Source organism: Aquarana catesbeiana, linkage group LG13 (assembly GCF_042186555.1).
Source record: "Aquarana catesbeiana isolate 2022-GZ linkage group LG13, ASM4218655v1, whole genome shotgun sequence".
NCBI classification, from domain to species: Eukaryota; Metazoa; Chordata; class Amphibia; order Anura; family Ranidae; genus Aquarana; species Aquarana catesbeiana.
Window position 1 is genome coordinate 33635859 of NC_133336.1, and position 16155 is coordinate 33652013.

General features: G+C 42.0%; 1 protein-coding gene across 7 annotated transcripts in view; it reads right to left on the bottom strand.

Moving 5' to 3' along the window:
- CEP128 (centrosomal protein 128) overlaps window positions 1–16155 on the bottom strand; it is a 361449-nt gene that overhangs the window by 311222 nt on the left and 34072 nt on the right. Inside the window, exon 1 of one of the 7 annotated variants that reach the window (XM_073610791.1) lies at window positions 6522–6649. The exons of the other annotated variants lie outside the window; for them this stretch is intronic. The gene's annotated coding sequence lies outside the window, so the exon portion shown is untranslated. Of the gene's footprint in view, window positions 1–6521; window positions 6650–16155 lie in introns of those variants that run through there. 7 annotated transcript variants of the gene reach the window in all.

Consider the following 16155-nt stretch of genomic DNA (forward strand, 5'->3'; position numbering starts at 1 on the left):
CAAAGATAAAATTAAAATATTACTAAAATATTAAAAACAAACATAACATACTTTATTCTAAACATTATTGATCGCATAAAAAATCATAAACATCCTATAAAATATTGACTAAAAGGATCTATTCTAAAAAATCATTCAAAATGAATAAATTATTCTTAGAGTCACTGTGGGGAGGTAATAGAACTATCAAGGGGAAAGAACATCAATGTGTACAATCTATATTGGATGCCCCTGCTGAGCCCAATAGATAGGGCATCCCTTATAACTCAAAAACAAGAGAGAACAAAAATAGAAAATGTACCGCCAAAGTAAACCGTATCAGTAATTACTAAGGAAACATCTCAAATCGAAATCTCTATTTAATCCTCCAGGAATCAAAGACCCAAGCTGGTGTATCCACCAGGATTCTCTTTTACTTATCTCTCTAACGAAATTAGAACCCCTCCAGTGGCGTTTGGGCGCCTCAATCCCCCAAAACTTCATGCCTGCGGTACTTTGGTTATGTACCCTCTTAAAGTGCACATACAGACCATGTTTATCGGACCCATTGCATATGTGCCTCACATGTTCTTCCATGCGGTCTCTGAGAGCCCTGGTGGTCCGCCCCACATACAACAGGTTACATGGGCACTTTAAGGCATAGACCACCCCTACTGTATCACAGGATATAAAATCCCTAATCTTATACGAAAAATTGTTTCTAGGGTTCAAGAACTCCTTTAACCTCCTAGTGTTGCCCGGGATCCTCCTACAACTGTAACACCTGCCACAGCTGTGGAATCCTTCTAGGTCCAGGAACATTTTAGGTTTTAGAGGGGGAGGATCTACCACATTGTGTATCAGCCTGTCCCGCAAGCTGGGAGCTCTCTTAAAAACAAATTTCGGTTTATCCGGGAGAACATCCTTGAGTTGGGTGTCCTGTTTCAACACACTCCAATATTTGCATATAATCCTCCTTACTTCGTGGCTTTGTGCTGAATAATCAAGTACTACACTAATGCCCTCATGAACATCATTACCGGTTACCGGTTAAGCCACGAAGTAAGGAGGATTATATGCAAATATTGGAGTGTGTTGAAACAGGACACCCAACTCAAGGATGTTCTCCCGGATAAACCGAAATTTGTTTTTAAGAGAGCTCCCAGCTTGCGGGACAGGCTGATACACAATGTGGTAGATCCTCCCCCTCTAAAACCTAAAATGTTCCTGGACCTAGAAGGATTCCACAGCTGTGGCAGGTGTTACAGTTGTAGGAGGATCCCGGGCAACACTAGGAGGTTAAAGGAGTTCTTGAACCCTAGAAACAATTTTTCGTATAAGATTAGGGATTTTATATCCTGTGATACAGTAGGGGTGGTCTATGCCTTAAAGTGCCCATGTAACCTGTTGTATGTGGGGCGGACCACCAGGGCTCTCAGAGACCGCATGGAAGAACATGTGAGGCACATATGCAATGGGTCCGATAAACATGGTCTGTATGTGCACTTTAAGAGGGTACATAACCAAAGTACCGCAGGCATGAAGTTTTGGGGGATTGAGGCGCCCAAACGCCACTGGAGGGGTTCTAATTTCGTTAGAGAGATAAGTAAAAGAGAATCCTGGTGGATACACCAGCTTGGGTCTTTGATTCCTGGAGGATTAAATAGAGATTTCGATTTGAGATGTTTCCTTAGTAATTACTGATACGGTTTACTTTGGCGGTACATTTTCTATTTTTGTTCTCTCTTGTTTTTGAGTTATAAGGGATGCCCTATCTATTGGGCTCAGCAGGGGCATCCAATATAGATTGTACACATTGATGTTCTTTCCCCTTGATAGTTCTATTACCTCCCCACAGTGACTCTAAGAATAATTTATTCATTTTGAATGATTTTTTAGAATAGATCCTTTTAGTCAATATTTTATAGGATGTTTATGATTTTTTATGCGATCAATAATGTTTAGAATAAAGTATGTTATGTTTGTTTTTAATATTTTAGTAATATTTTAATTTTATCTTTGGTCAACCCTTGTATAGAATGCTGTAGGTTATTTACCAGTTAGGGCATTATGTGATATCGTTTGTGGCGATCTATACGTGTGTGGTGTGTAGTGATACTCTCTTTGCCAGACCGCTCCATCCTGAATTATATCAATATAGGATTTACATTGAAGTTAATACTCAACATCCCATTGGATCATTTATTGTGAGATCCTGTTATTAATAGTACACTTCTGGTTAATTAACAGAAGTGTAGTCTTAGGGAAAATGGCCGCTGTGCTTACCTTTACTGCCCATTAGAGTTTAGTTTTGTAATCTTAGGCAAAATGGCTGCCATGATTGACACGGCGTACGTCAACCTGATTTAAGGCCTAAGGGAAAATGGCCGCCATAGACACAAATATGTCTGCGGTCTCAGGCAAAATGGCCGCCGGAGCTATATATATATTCACTCTGAAGCTCTCGTCCAATCAGATCCCCCTGAAGAAGGCACGTGGTCCCGGTGCCGAACACGCGTAGGGGAGGGGCCTGGACGGAGCTGTCAGCAGAGAGAGAGAAGGAGTCTTTTCGTTACACACGCTACACCGCACGCCACACCGGGAGATCATCCGTTTTATGCTTGATATGGTTGGTGCACTCACGCACCCACAATATGTGAGTACCCCAGACAGGGGAGCTAATTATTTTATTAAATGCTTTATACCTACATATTGCGCTATGGAGTTTTTTTCTCTTGCATAAACCATCTCCATTTGAGAACATTGGAAGTTTACACAGCTGGTTCCTAATGAGCACAGGAGTGGCTCCAAGGCTTTGTTTGACATAGTTTAATCGCTGTGTCACACACAAGAAGGTGAGCATATACACCTGTGGGGGCGGCTGGAAGACACTACAGCATGTTTCTTGGTGGCACATTTTGGAAGATAGAATATGTGAAAATCACCTAATTTTGGGACTAATTTATTCGGGCACTTTTACATCATTGGATATTCACGTTTTTGGACTTTATTTATTCACCATTTGCTATACCCTCCAGTATTTATTTGTTATTTTAATTGATATGTCACTTTGTTTGATCATTCACATTCTCTGTTTATATAGTATTGTGCACTTTATATTTTATTTCAACACTCAGGTTGCTTATGTTTATTAATACTGCACTTTGAGTGTAGTGATTTTTTTCTAGCGCAGACACATTATTTTTTAATTTTAGCATCCAGGCATAGCCCCCAATGGGCAGTGACCATTTGGGCAGCCAGGTAATATATTTGAAGCAGTCAGGAAGTGTCAAACCTCCTTGAGAGGAAGGTTTCATTAGGGTGGACAATTTGCAGCGGGGCGGATGGGGGCCCCATAAAAAAGGAGGGAAAAAAAGTTGGTTCAATTTAGTAAAAAAAAAAAAAAAAAAAAAAAACACCACAAACATTTAGGTATCCAGTAAGGGGAGTTTCTAAATAGGTGAATTTGGACAGAATTTTCTTTTTGATGAGATTTATGCTACCAACGACAGTGGCAGATTCTCCCATGCCTTAAGTTTTGCCTTCACAGAGGACGGGCAAGAAATTCAATTCAAGACATCCAGAGGCAATGCAGGAAACAAACATCCAGATATTTGAACCTCTCCACCCATTGTAAGGTCATATCAAGGGAAGGCAGGGCTTTCGCTTCAGGGTCAATTTGGAACAGTTGTGACTGGGTCCAGTTATCGCAAAGACCCGTTATTGCAGATAATTCATTCAGCATCCGAAGAGCGCCCTTGTAGGGATGAACTCGGATCATTCAGGAAGGGAAGCAGATCATCTGCATACAGGGCCACCTGCTCCTCCAGCCAGCCAGTGCAGAGACCTTTGATTTCCAAAGAGGTGCGAAGGGCTTCAGCTATTGGTTCCATTGCAATGGCAAAAAGTAATTGAGAGAGGGGGGGGGGGGGGGCATCCCTGCCGCATGCCCCTACGCAGTGAAAAGGACCCAAACAGACAACCCCCCCACCCCCCCAGTATAATGAAGGCAGTTGAATTTTTGTAAAGCGTGCGTAACCACTTAATGAAGTATGGAGGAAAACCCATCCGCCCAAGGGCCTCCCAACCTATCGCATTCTTTTTTGTCGATTTGAGTGTGAATCACTTTTATTAATGTTAGCTGTCTGTTTATCATCTCTGGTTGTAGTTGCGCATATAGTTGTTATATTTTAATACGCAGATTTCGCCTAACTCAATTGCTCGTCCTATTAAATAATAATCCAGCTAATTTCACAATAAGTAAACTCCCAAGCGAACCCGCGGGGGCTGTAAACTTCTATGGCTTTTATTATCCTCCTTGAATAGAAACAGACTAGTGTTCCCGCAATAATAGGCAGAAAATTGTTGGCCATAAAAAAAACAAATCTTACACTCAAAAGTTATCGTTATTAAAAAACAAAATAAACTGTAAACAAATCCGGGAAAAATGACATGAAGAAACGATAACAATGGAAGCTGTAAACTGCCAAGACAGCTACAGAATGGAAGACTTTACGGTTTGTGATAAAGTGTGCAGGATAGTACAATGAGATAGAATGGATTTGTAACTATAACATTATCATGTGTATAAAAAGAAGATTTTTTTTAACATTACAAAATGATGGTTTTGTTTTCTCTCATTCAGCCAGTCGGTGCCAACAGGCTGCCTATGGACAGCTTAAGCCTCCATTACGCTTAATAACCCGCCACCCCGTTCTTCTCTTACCTCTCAGAAATAATCTCCCTTTCCAATCAGTAAGCCTTCTGTACACTCAGTAACCTCCCTTAAGCTGGCCATACATGGTTCAAAATTCATCTGGTTCAGCAGGGACCAGTTGAATTTCAATCCACTGGCAGGGGTGCCTAGCGCCCACTGTCAGCTGACATCACAGAGCCTCTCCAGTCCCTAGATGTATCCAAACAATAATGTCGTGATCCACACACATACCTAATCAGCAGCTGGCTCAGCCTCTCAGCGCAGCGCGAGTGCCTGAGTCAGCCTCACCCACCCCCTCCACAGCCAGGCACTGCAGAGTACAGGCAAATGATCTCTCGCTCCTTTTTTGGACGTAATGTCAGGTGTTTGTTTTGCGCGTATTTATGTGCATATTTACACACACACTACATGCCTAGGGAAAATTAACTAATATTTATGCACATATTTGCATGTACCGGTGCATAATAATTATGAGGGAACGCAGATTTTTTTTTTATTATTATTCAAAAATATGCAGTGATTGTTTACGCATTTGTGCGTACAGGCACATTGTAAACAATGGACTCCATTTTAGCTCAGGGGGAAAAAAAAAAAAACACAGGCTGTACTGAGCTTTTTCGAAGTTCCAGTGTACAAGATGCCTTAACCACTTGACCTCAGCAACATTTACCCTCCCCTTCATGACCAGGCCATTTTTTTTGCGATATGGAACTGCGTTACGTTAACTGACAACTGCGCAGTTGTGCGAGGCTGTACCAAAACAAAATTGACGTCCTTTTTTTTCCCACAAATAGAGCTTTCTTTTGGTGGTATTTTATCACTTCTGCGGTTTTTATTTTTTGTGCTATAAAAAAAAAAACACACTACACAAATCAAGATTTTAACTTTTGGCTATAAAACTTGAAAAAAAAATAAAAGTAAAAAAAAAAAAAATAAAATCTAAAAATGTCTTCAAATTTAGGCCAATATGTATTCTGCTACATGCTTTGGGGAAAAAAAAATCCCAATGAGCGTATATTGATTGGTTTGTGCAAAAGTTATAGCGTCTACAAACTATGGGGTATTTTTATTTATACTAGTAATGGCGGCGACCGGCGACTTCTAGCAGGACTGCGATATTGCGGTGGACAGTCCGGACACTAAATGACACGTTTGACACTTTCTGGGGACCAGCGACACTAATACAGTGATAAAAAAAATATGCAATGTCACTGGCAGGGAAGGAGTTAACATCATGGGCGATTAAAGGGTTAAATGCGTGCCTGACCAGTGCTTTACTACTGCGGGGGAGGTGCTTGTACTAGAACATGAATCGTGCCCCTGCTTAGCGGAGACACAGGATCCATGTTTTCTGTAGTGACAGAATGGGGGACCTGCCTTGTTTACATATGGAGACCGCCTTTCTGCCTGTATACCAAAGCATCGGCGGGTGCAGGTGGACATGAAGTCCACCATACCCCCCGATCATCTCCCGCTGTGTCTAATCACCCCAGGGCCGGAAGTGCAGGATCACGCACTAGGTATGAGATCCTGCGCTGCAGATCCACGTTGCCTCCGTATATATACAGCATCTGGTCAGCAAGCAATACTAAAGGCTGAAGCTTTTTTGCATGGATATAATAATTTTGAACCCAATGCAAAATACTGTAAGCGTTTACGTTAAAAAAAAAAAATTGTAATGCTTTATCTTAGCCCCAATCTATCAGCCTCAAGCTTCTCTGAGTTCAGATGCTGATCTTCCATGCACAGAGCCCTTAAAGCGATTGTAAACATTGTAGTATTATTTATTTTTTTTTTTTAAACAAATATGTCATGTCATACTTACCTGTACTCTGCAATGGTATTGCACAAAGCAGCCTCAATCCTCCTCTTCTGGGAACCCCCACAAGCACTTCTGGCCCCAACTGCTCCCTCCTCACAGGCACAGCGCTAGACCAAGATCAGGATCAGGCAAGTATACAGGGGGGGGGGGGGCTGTGTTAGTCGCTGGTCACAGAAGGTTTTGCATTAGGGTACTTCTGCCTTTAGAATCACTTTAAATCACTTCCTTCAATTTGCCCAGAACATGTCCCATAAGTCATTGCTCTTCACACACATTCACAAGTTCTCAGGCCCTTACTGGCATATATGAATGGTGTACTTAGCTGTATGTGAGCTGCACTGTATTTCCTAATATGTAACCAAATAATGCATTCTGTATGCAGGCCAACTAATCAGCTGACCAACTAAATGAGAATGAAAATAGTTGAAAACTATTTCAGTTCCATATACTTTTTTAGGAACACATTTGCATATTTTTATAATCGATTATGTTGATGAGTTGTTTCAGCCCTAATAAGTAGTATCTTATTATTTGCTAGGTGAGAGCGGTGTTTAACCACTTGCCGACCAGCCACTGTATATACATGGCGGCAGGTTGGCTCTCCTGTGCAAACCCAGGGAACACAGTTAAACTCCTTGATCCACTAGTGTTAACCTCTTCCCTGCCAGTGTCACTTTATATTGATCAGTGCATTTTTATAACACTGATCAATGTAATAATGTCACTGGTCCCCACAAAGTGTCACTTGGGGTCAGATTTATCCGCCACAATGTTGCAGTCTAGCTAAAAATCATAGACCACCATTACACATAAAAAAAAGCCCCAAAACCTATCAATTTTGTAGATGCTATAACTTTTGCGCAAACCAATTAATATACGCCTATTGTGATTTATTTTATTTTATTTTTTTTTTTTATAAAAAAATGTGAAGCAGGATATATATTGGCCTAAACTGATGGATACTTTTTTTTTATATGTATTATAGCAGAAAGTAAAAAAATAAAAATAATTTTTTCCAAAATTTACATTTTTTTTTGTCTATAGCGCAAAAAATAAAAACCGCAGAGGTGATCAAATACCACCAAAAGAAAGCTCTATTTGTGGGAAAAAAAGGATATCGATTTTGTTTGGGTACAAAGTCGCACAACTGCACAATTGTCAGTTAAAGCGATGCAATGCCGTATCACAAAAAATGTCCTGGACATCAAGAGGGTAAATCCTTCTGGGGCTGAAGTGGTTAATCAGGTACTAGAAGTTATTATGGCCAATCTAGCTACTCCCTTATTTCTCACACAACAATAATCACAGTACTGCCACTGGACAATATTTACAGGTTTAGAGGGGCTCATTCTGAGAGAGTAGCTGCACAGACGCAAGGGTTCAGCCAAGAAAAACAAACAGGTGCCATATACATCATAAAAAAGATGCATTATGCACTTATACTGTTGTAACAAATGGCACACTGTTAGTAGTACATACATGTAAGGATAATTGCACTTTAAAACAAGGGGAATTTATCTTTTTGACCCCCTGACTTAAACCTAACCCACCCTTCCTCTCCAAAGATGGATACTTACCTCAATCCAAAAGCCGCGGTTCACCTGTTTTACATCCAGCACCGCAATTCCTCACTGACCTGGCCATATGTGAACATTAGTGTCCTACACACTTCCATAGGACAGAATACAATAGGAGATGGTCCATTAAAAGGCAAAACCTGGCTGTAATGTGGCCAGGACAGTTTGTTGTGCTGGATGTAAACAAACAGGGGAACCACAGTTGTCAGGTCAAGCCAAGTATGCACTTTTTTTTGAAGTTCACCTTTCCTAAAAAAAAAAAAAAAAAAAAAAAAGGCCTCAGATGACGTCTTATGACGAAACACGTAAGGCAGGACTTGCTACGCACTACGTCATTTCTGGTACTTCTGGTTTCTCATGGCGCAGTCTGTGGAACGCACGCCGCTCCGACCCCGAGAGTGTCTTACTTATCCAGTGTATGGTATTTGGTGCAATTGGAGCTCCCCACCTTTTTTAATCGGGCTATATTGCCTTTATATTTTTATAATAAAAAAACGTATTTTTATGGTGGTATGCTATGAGAGTCCGTTTTTTTCTGCTAACATTACATGTGGATGCCCGAATACTCCCAGCTCACAGTGGAGAGGAGAACATCTTTCTGTCCATACCCCATGATACATCACTCACCCCAGGAGGGACCAAGATTCCAGGTGGAGATCCAATATTTTTAATCTGGGAGCGGAGGAGGATACACCCTGGGATCAGGCCACCAGGGGTAGGAGTACATCCCAAATATACGCCTTTCACCCCTACTGGGGTAAGGCGCTCTGGTGAGTGCATATACGAGAGGGGAGCACGGAAAAGTCACCCATATATTTCTGGCACTGGAATTGAAAATAGAATGTCACTAATATTTTTTAATATACTTTTTGAGTTCGCACCAGTCACTTTGGGAATTTATCCTTTATTTTTATTCATTTTTTGATATATGGACATTATTGCACATTTATTGGACTTGCTGTTTTATATTCATTTGTATTGTAAATACGCTCTTTGCACGTTAATTGGGTTTTGCACTTACACAGCTCCCCTTTTTCACCATATATACCTTGCTATATATAAATTAATTTAACAATTTTTTTACTGTTTTTTGCTGGATACACTATATTAGCCCTCACACGGCTTTCTTATACAGTTTACACAGCTTCTCACCTGTGTTTGGGAAATCATTCTCTTGCATCACATTTTTATTTTTATCACCCTCTATTCATCACTCATGAGAGTTTTACATTCATGATAATTTGGCTTCATAGAACAGCACCATTTCCCTTCTTTTGATTTTGATAAATTTTTTAGATTTCACTTTGTGAAGTTTGTTTTAGGGGGGCAGCAGTTCTCATTACTCCTAAACACGGAATTCTTGTTTATTTTGATTTTCTTTGAAACCAAATTTAGAATTTCCTTGGCTTTGTGTTTGGGATCATTGTCTTGCTGAAATGTCCACCTTTGTTTCATCTTCATCATCCTGGTAGATGGCAGAAGATTTTTTATCACCATTCATCCTTCCTTCAATGATATGAAGTTTGCCAGTACTGTATGCTGAAAAACAGCCCCGCCCACATCATGATATTCACACCTCCAAACTTCACATTGGGGTGTTTTTGGAGTGATATGACATTTGACCTCCAAACATGGTATGTATTATGGCATCCAAAGAGTTCCATTTTGGTCTCATCTGACCAGACTATATTCTCCCAGAATTTCACAGCCTTGTCCAAATGTTGTGCAGCCAACTATAAACGAGCTTCAACATGCTTTTTCTTCAGCAATGAAGTCTTGCGTGGTGAGCGTGCATACAGGCCATGGCGGTTGAGTGCATTACTTATTTTCTTTGAAACAATTGTACCTGCCAATTCCAGGTCTTTCTGAAGCTCTCCATAAGTGGTCCTTGGCTCTGGGACAACTCTTCTGATAATTCTTTTCACTCCTCTGTCAGAAATCTTGTGACAAACACCTGGTTGTGGCCGGTTTATGATGAAATGATGTTCTTTCCATTTCCAGATTATGGCCCCAACAGTGCTCACTGGAACATTCAGAAGTTTAGAAATCCTTCTGTAACCAATGCCATCAGTATGTTTTGCAGCAATAAGGTTGTGAAGGTCGAGAGAGCTCCTTGCTTTTAACTAGGGTTGTCCCGATACCACTTTTTCAGGACCGAGTACAAGTACCGATACTTTTTTTCAAGTACTCGCCGATACCGAATACCGATACTTTTTTTTATGTCACGTGACAGTGTTTTTTTGTTTTTTGTTTTTTTTGGGGGGGGGGGGTGAACGGTGTGTGTGTGTGTGTGTGTTTTGTTTTTTTTAATTTACAATTTTTATTTTTTACAATAATTTTTTTTTTATTCTTTATTGCAATATGTGTTTTTTTTGTTTTTTTTTTAATCAGCCCTGTTGGGGGGCTTTGGTGAGATATCAGGGGTCTTAACAGACCTCTGATATCTCCCCCTTGAGACAGAGAAAGAGACAGAGGATAGAGATTCCCCAGTCCCTTTCTCTGCAGCCTCAGCTGCACTGAGAATGAATGGAGAGAAGACAGCGGCTCCTCTCCATTCATAAACTGACACATAGTAATCACAAGAGATTACAATGTTTCAGTTATGTGAATGGACAGAGTCAGCTGACTCTGTCTATTCACAAAGGAAGGAGGAGGAGACGGCGGAACGGAGGGGGAGAACGGAGGGGGAGAACGGAGGGGGACAGAGAAGGAGGGGGGAACGGAGGGGACAGCGGAGAGGCACAGGGAAGGAAAGAGGAACGGAGGGGGACAGCGGAGAGGCACAGAGGAGGAAAGAGGAACGGAGGGGGACAGCGGAGAGGCACAGAGGAGGAAAGAGGAACGGAGGGGGACAGCGGAGAGGCACAGAGGAGGAAAGAGGAACGGAGGGGGACAGCGGAGAGGCACAGAGGAGGAAAGAGGAACGGAGGGGGACAGCGGAGAGGCACAGAGGAGGAAAGAGGAACGGAGGGGACAGCGGAGGGGGACAGAAAAGGAGAGAAGAACGGAGGGGGACAGCGGAGAGGCACAGAGGAAAGGAGGGGGCATGGAGGATAATGCAGTGACAGTCAGCGGTGAGCGATCACCGCTGTGTCACTAAAGCAGCTGAAGGCCGCTGGGGGAGAAGCTTGTATCTCCCCCATGCGCCGATCACAGCTGACTTTTAGGTATCGGGGAAGCACCGGGAGCATTTGCCCGAGTACAAGTACTTGGGCAAATGCTCGGTATCGGTACCGATACCGATACTAGTATCGGTATCGGGACAACCCTACTTTTAACCCATCATGAGAGATTTCTTGTGCGACACCTTAGTAATGAGACACCTTTCAATAGGCCATTAGTTAAGACTGAACCAGCTGATATTAATTTGCACTGACAAGGGGCAGGATTGCTTTCTAATTACTGATAGATTTCAGCTGGTGTCTTAGCTTTCCATGCCTTTTTGCACCTCTCTTTCTTCATGTGTTCAATACCTTTTCCCTGTGTCATTCCATTTTATTACACAGAACTTCATTTCTGAACGTATTTGTTTTGGTGTCTTTGTTTGTATGGATCTCTAATTAGTGTTTTTAGCACAGTGCACTTTTGTGTTGGATTGACACTCTAAAGACACAATGCATTTAGACCTGGTTAATAGGTTATTTTATTTATTATTTATTTCAGGTACTTCTATAGCGCCGTCAATTTACGCAGCGCTTTACATATACATTGTACATTCATATCAGTCCCTACCCTCAAGGAGCTTACAACCTAAGGTCCCTTAACCCACATTCATACATACAGTGGGGACGGAAAGCATTCAGACCCCCTTAAATTTTTCACTCTTTGTTCTATTGCAGGCATTTGCTAAAATCATTTAAGTTAATTTTTTTCCTCATTAATGTACACACAGCACCCCATATTGACAGAAAAACACAGAATTGTTGACATTTTTGCAGATTTATTAAAAAAGAAAAACTGAAATAATGACACGGTTCTAAGTATTCAGACCCTTTGCTCGTTATTTAGTAGAAGCACCCTTTTGATCTAATACAGCCATGAGTCTTTTTGGGAAAGATGCAACAAGTTTTTCACACTTGGATTTGGGGATCCTCTGCCATTCCTCCTTACAGATCCTCTCCAGTTCTGTCAGGTTGGATGGTAAACGTTGGTGGACAGCCATTTTTAGGTTTAAGTCATGGCTCTGGCTGGGCCATTCAAGAACAGTCACGGAGTCATTGTGAAGCCACTCCTTCCTTATTTTAGCTGCGTGCTTAGGGTCATTGTCTTGTTGGAAGGTAAACTATCGGCCCAGTCTGAGGTCCTGAGCGCTCTGGAGAAGGTTGTCGTCCAGGATATCCCTGTACTTGGCCGCATTCATCTTTCCCTCGATTGCAACCAGTCGTCCTGTCCCTGCAGCTGAAAAAAACCCCCACAGCATGATGCTGCCACCACCATGCTTCACTGTTGGGACTGTATTGGACAGGTGATGAGCAGTGCCTGGTTTTCTCCACACATACCGCTTAGAATTAAGGCCAAAAAGTTCTATCTTGGTCTCATCAGACCAGAGAACCTTATTTCTCACCATCTTGGAGTCCTTCAGGTGTTTTTTTTTTTAGCAAACTCCATGCGGGCTTTCATGTGTCTTGCACTGAGGAGAGGCTTCCGTCGGGCCACTCTGCCATAAAGCCCCAACTGGCGGAGGGCTGCAGTGATGGTTGACTTTCTACAACTTTCTCCCATCTCCCGACTTCATCTCTGGAGCTCAGCCACAGTGATCTTTGGGTTATTCTTTACCTCTCTCACCAAGTCTCTTCTCCCCCGATAGCTCAGTTTGGCCGGACGGCCAGCTCTAGGAAGGGTTCTGGTTGTCCCAAACGTCTTCCATTTAAGGATTATGGAGGCCACTGTGCTCTTAGGAACCTTAAGTGCAGCAGAAATTTTTTTGTAACCTTGGCCAGATCTGTGCCTTGCCACAGTTCTGTCTCTGAGCTCTTCAAAAGTTCCTTTGACCTCATGATTCTCATTTGCTCTGACGTGCACTGTGAGCTGTAAGGTCTTGTATAGACAGGTGTGTGGCTTTCCTAATTAAGTCCAATCAGTATAATCAAACACAGCTGGACTCAAATGAAGGTGTAGAACCATTTCAAGGCTGATCAGAAGAAATGGACAGCACCTGAGTAAAATATACGAGTGTCACAGCAAAGGGTCTGAATACTTAGGGCCATGTGATATTTAAGTTTTTGTTTTTTAATAAATCTGCAAAAATGTCAACAATTCTGTGTTTTTCTGTCAATATGGGGTGCTGTGTGTACATTAATGAGGAATAAAAAATTAACAAATTATGCCGCGTACACACGAGCGGACTTTACGGCGGACTTTGCCCGGCGGACTGGATTTCGTCGGACAATTCGATGTGTGTGGGCTCCAGCGGACTTTGTTTTCTCAAAAGTTGGACGGACTTAGATTTTAAACTTGTTTAAAATTTATCCGACGGACTCTTCTTTCTAGCGGACAAACCGATCGTCTGTGTGCTAGTCCGACGAACTCAAACTGACGCATGCTCTGAAGCAATTACAAGACGGAAGCGCTCGGTCTGGTAAAACTAGCCTTCGTCTTGAAGCTAGCACATTCCTCTTCTGTCGTCTTTTAATACAGCCTTTTTTTAGGATTGATAATGCGAGAGGAATGAAGTTGTTTTTCTGCTTTATATTCACACAGAGTTCTCACAAACTTCTTTCTTCATGATTTATCCTCCTGCCATGACTAATATAATATTTTGTAACAGCTAGATCTCCATAACTTTGAAATTTTAAAATAGATATTTTATTTTTTTTTTTTTATTTCGGCACTTTAGCTATTTTACAATGTGTGTTAAATGCTAACCACATTTTTGGTGTGTATTTTCAAGTTACCACAATTAACATTCATATTTTGTGTTGTTTTAAAGAACCTTAATGAGGTTGTTGTCCCTTGTTCATTAGACATAGGGGGGTGTATTTAACAAAGGCAAAATCATTTTTCACTCCAATTGTTAATTATACATATAATTCCACATAAAGAGCATTTTGAAGTGTGTTCGCTGTGGATCCGAGGGGCACATGCAAGGAAGCCCAAACCAAAACAATTAATTTTTATTTGACATGATTTTCTGAAAAAATCAGCAGAGCTTCCCCCGAGCTTGTTTTTGACAAAAGGCTTAAATCATTTAAGAATATCAAGTGAAACGTTCACTTGAGAAATTGCACACCAAGTGCACTTGTTGGAAGTGCAGTCGCTGAAAAACTGAGGGGAAGAGCTTAAATTCGGGGAAGCTCTGCTGATTTATTCCTAAAATCATGTAAAATCAAAATAAATTCTTTTTCTTTGACAAAAACACACATAGGGGTTGATTTCCTAAAGGTAAAAAGCCTGTGCATTTTGGAAATTGCATTTGCCCTCTGCAAGAGCAGTTGCTCCAAAGCTTTATTAAATGTGAAGCAGCTCTGCTGACTTCCATCATCCAATCATGTGCAAGCAAAAATCTTTTTTTTTTTCTTTTACTTGCACAGGATTGGGTACTCTTTGCAAAGTCAAGCTTTTAAATAATTTCTGATGCTCTGGAGCAATTGCACTTGCAGAGGGCAACTGCCCTCTGCAAAGTGCACAGACTATTTGCTTTTCTCAAATCAACCCCATAGTCTTTTTGACCTGTACCTGCCGACTCCCAAACAAAATGGCGTTTTTTAATCAAAAGACATAGGCAAGAATGTAAGGTAAACCAAAAAGTATTTATTTTCTAAACAAAAAAATTAGGAAGGCAACACTGGACACACTTTTAGAATCTGGGAAGCCTTTCGTCCCCCAGGACACACATCAAGTTTGAGGACAAGAAAATAGGTATCTTGCGACTATAGGGAGCACAGGGAGCACAGTCAGAGCAGACAGAAACCAGGCAATCACTTTCGACTCTTCCGTGTAGCCTTCCCTCCACGCTTCTCTGCAGCCTTCCCTCCACGCTTCTCTGCAGCCTTCCTCGGAGGTTGTGCCTCTGGTGGTGTACTTGGGGCAGGAGGAGGAGGAGGAGGAGGAGTAGGAGTGGCTTCATCTGCCAGATATGTGGTAGCAGTAAGCTCCCCTCTCAAGCCCTTCTGGTAAGCCTGGAAAAATAGACCCTCACAGAGGAGGCGTTGGCCCTTTTCCAACTCCTGTAATCTGCAGGCTATATAGGTGCCATACGCCTCCTCTGCATTGGGAGGTTTACTCAGGATCCGGCTTGCTTCCCGTATGAGCTCTAGGGATTCCTGCTCTGTTGCAGTCATCCTCCTGGGCCTTTTGTGTAGAATGCGGAGGGGAGGTACCTGGCACTCCGTGCGGCTTCTACTTGGCCCAGCCACAGCCTCCTCCTCTCTCCCACTGGGCAAGGCCTCCTCCTCTCTCCCACTGGGCAAGGCCTCCTCCTCTCTCCCACTGGGCAAGGCCTCCTCCTGGCTGAGGTCATCCTGTGTAAAAAAAAAGGGACATAGTTGTAATTTTCTGTTATGCAATCACACACAATTTTCAGCTCCTAACTTTAAAATATAATTACACAAAATAGTAAAGGCTATCTATTTGACCACACCATTATTTCAGATGATCAACAAGATCTGAAGTTACGTATATATTTGGCCACTACTGTCTAGTGATATGTCTACATATTACTCTTTGTGCAGAAGTGATTTTTGATGAAGCACTTTCAAAATGAACACCTTAACATCATTAATAACATTTACACAATCCCAAAATCTTCAAAAAAAGTATACCTGGCTGAAGCTGGCCGCATCCACTTCATCTATGGTGAAAAGGCCCAGTTCATCCTGGGACTCCTCAGCTGGGGTGGAGGTGGATGGAAGGCTGGAGGGAAGAGTGGATGGAAGGCTGGAGGGAAGGCTGGAGGGAAGGGTGGGGGGAAGGGTGGAAAGGGATTGCCTGGCTTCGGTCTGCTCATCCAGGAATCGCAATTTGTGGTAATACCACAACTTGGGTACATATACTTGGTCAGCTGCTGCCCCGGATCTCAGCGACTCCTGGATTTTCCTGTGTTCCCGCTTATACATATTACG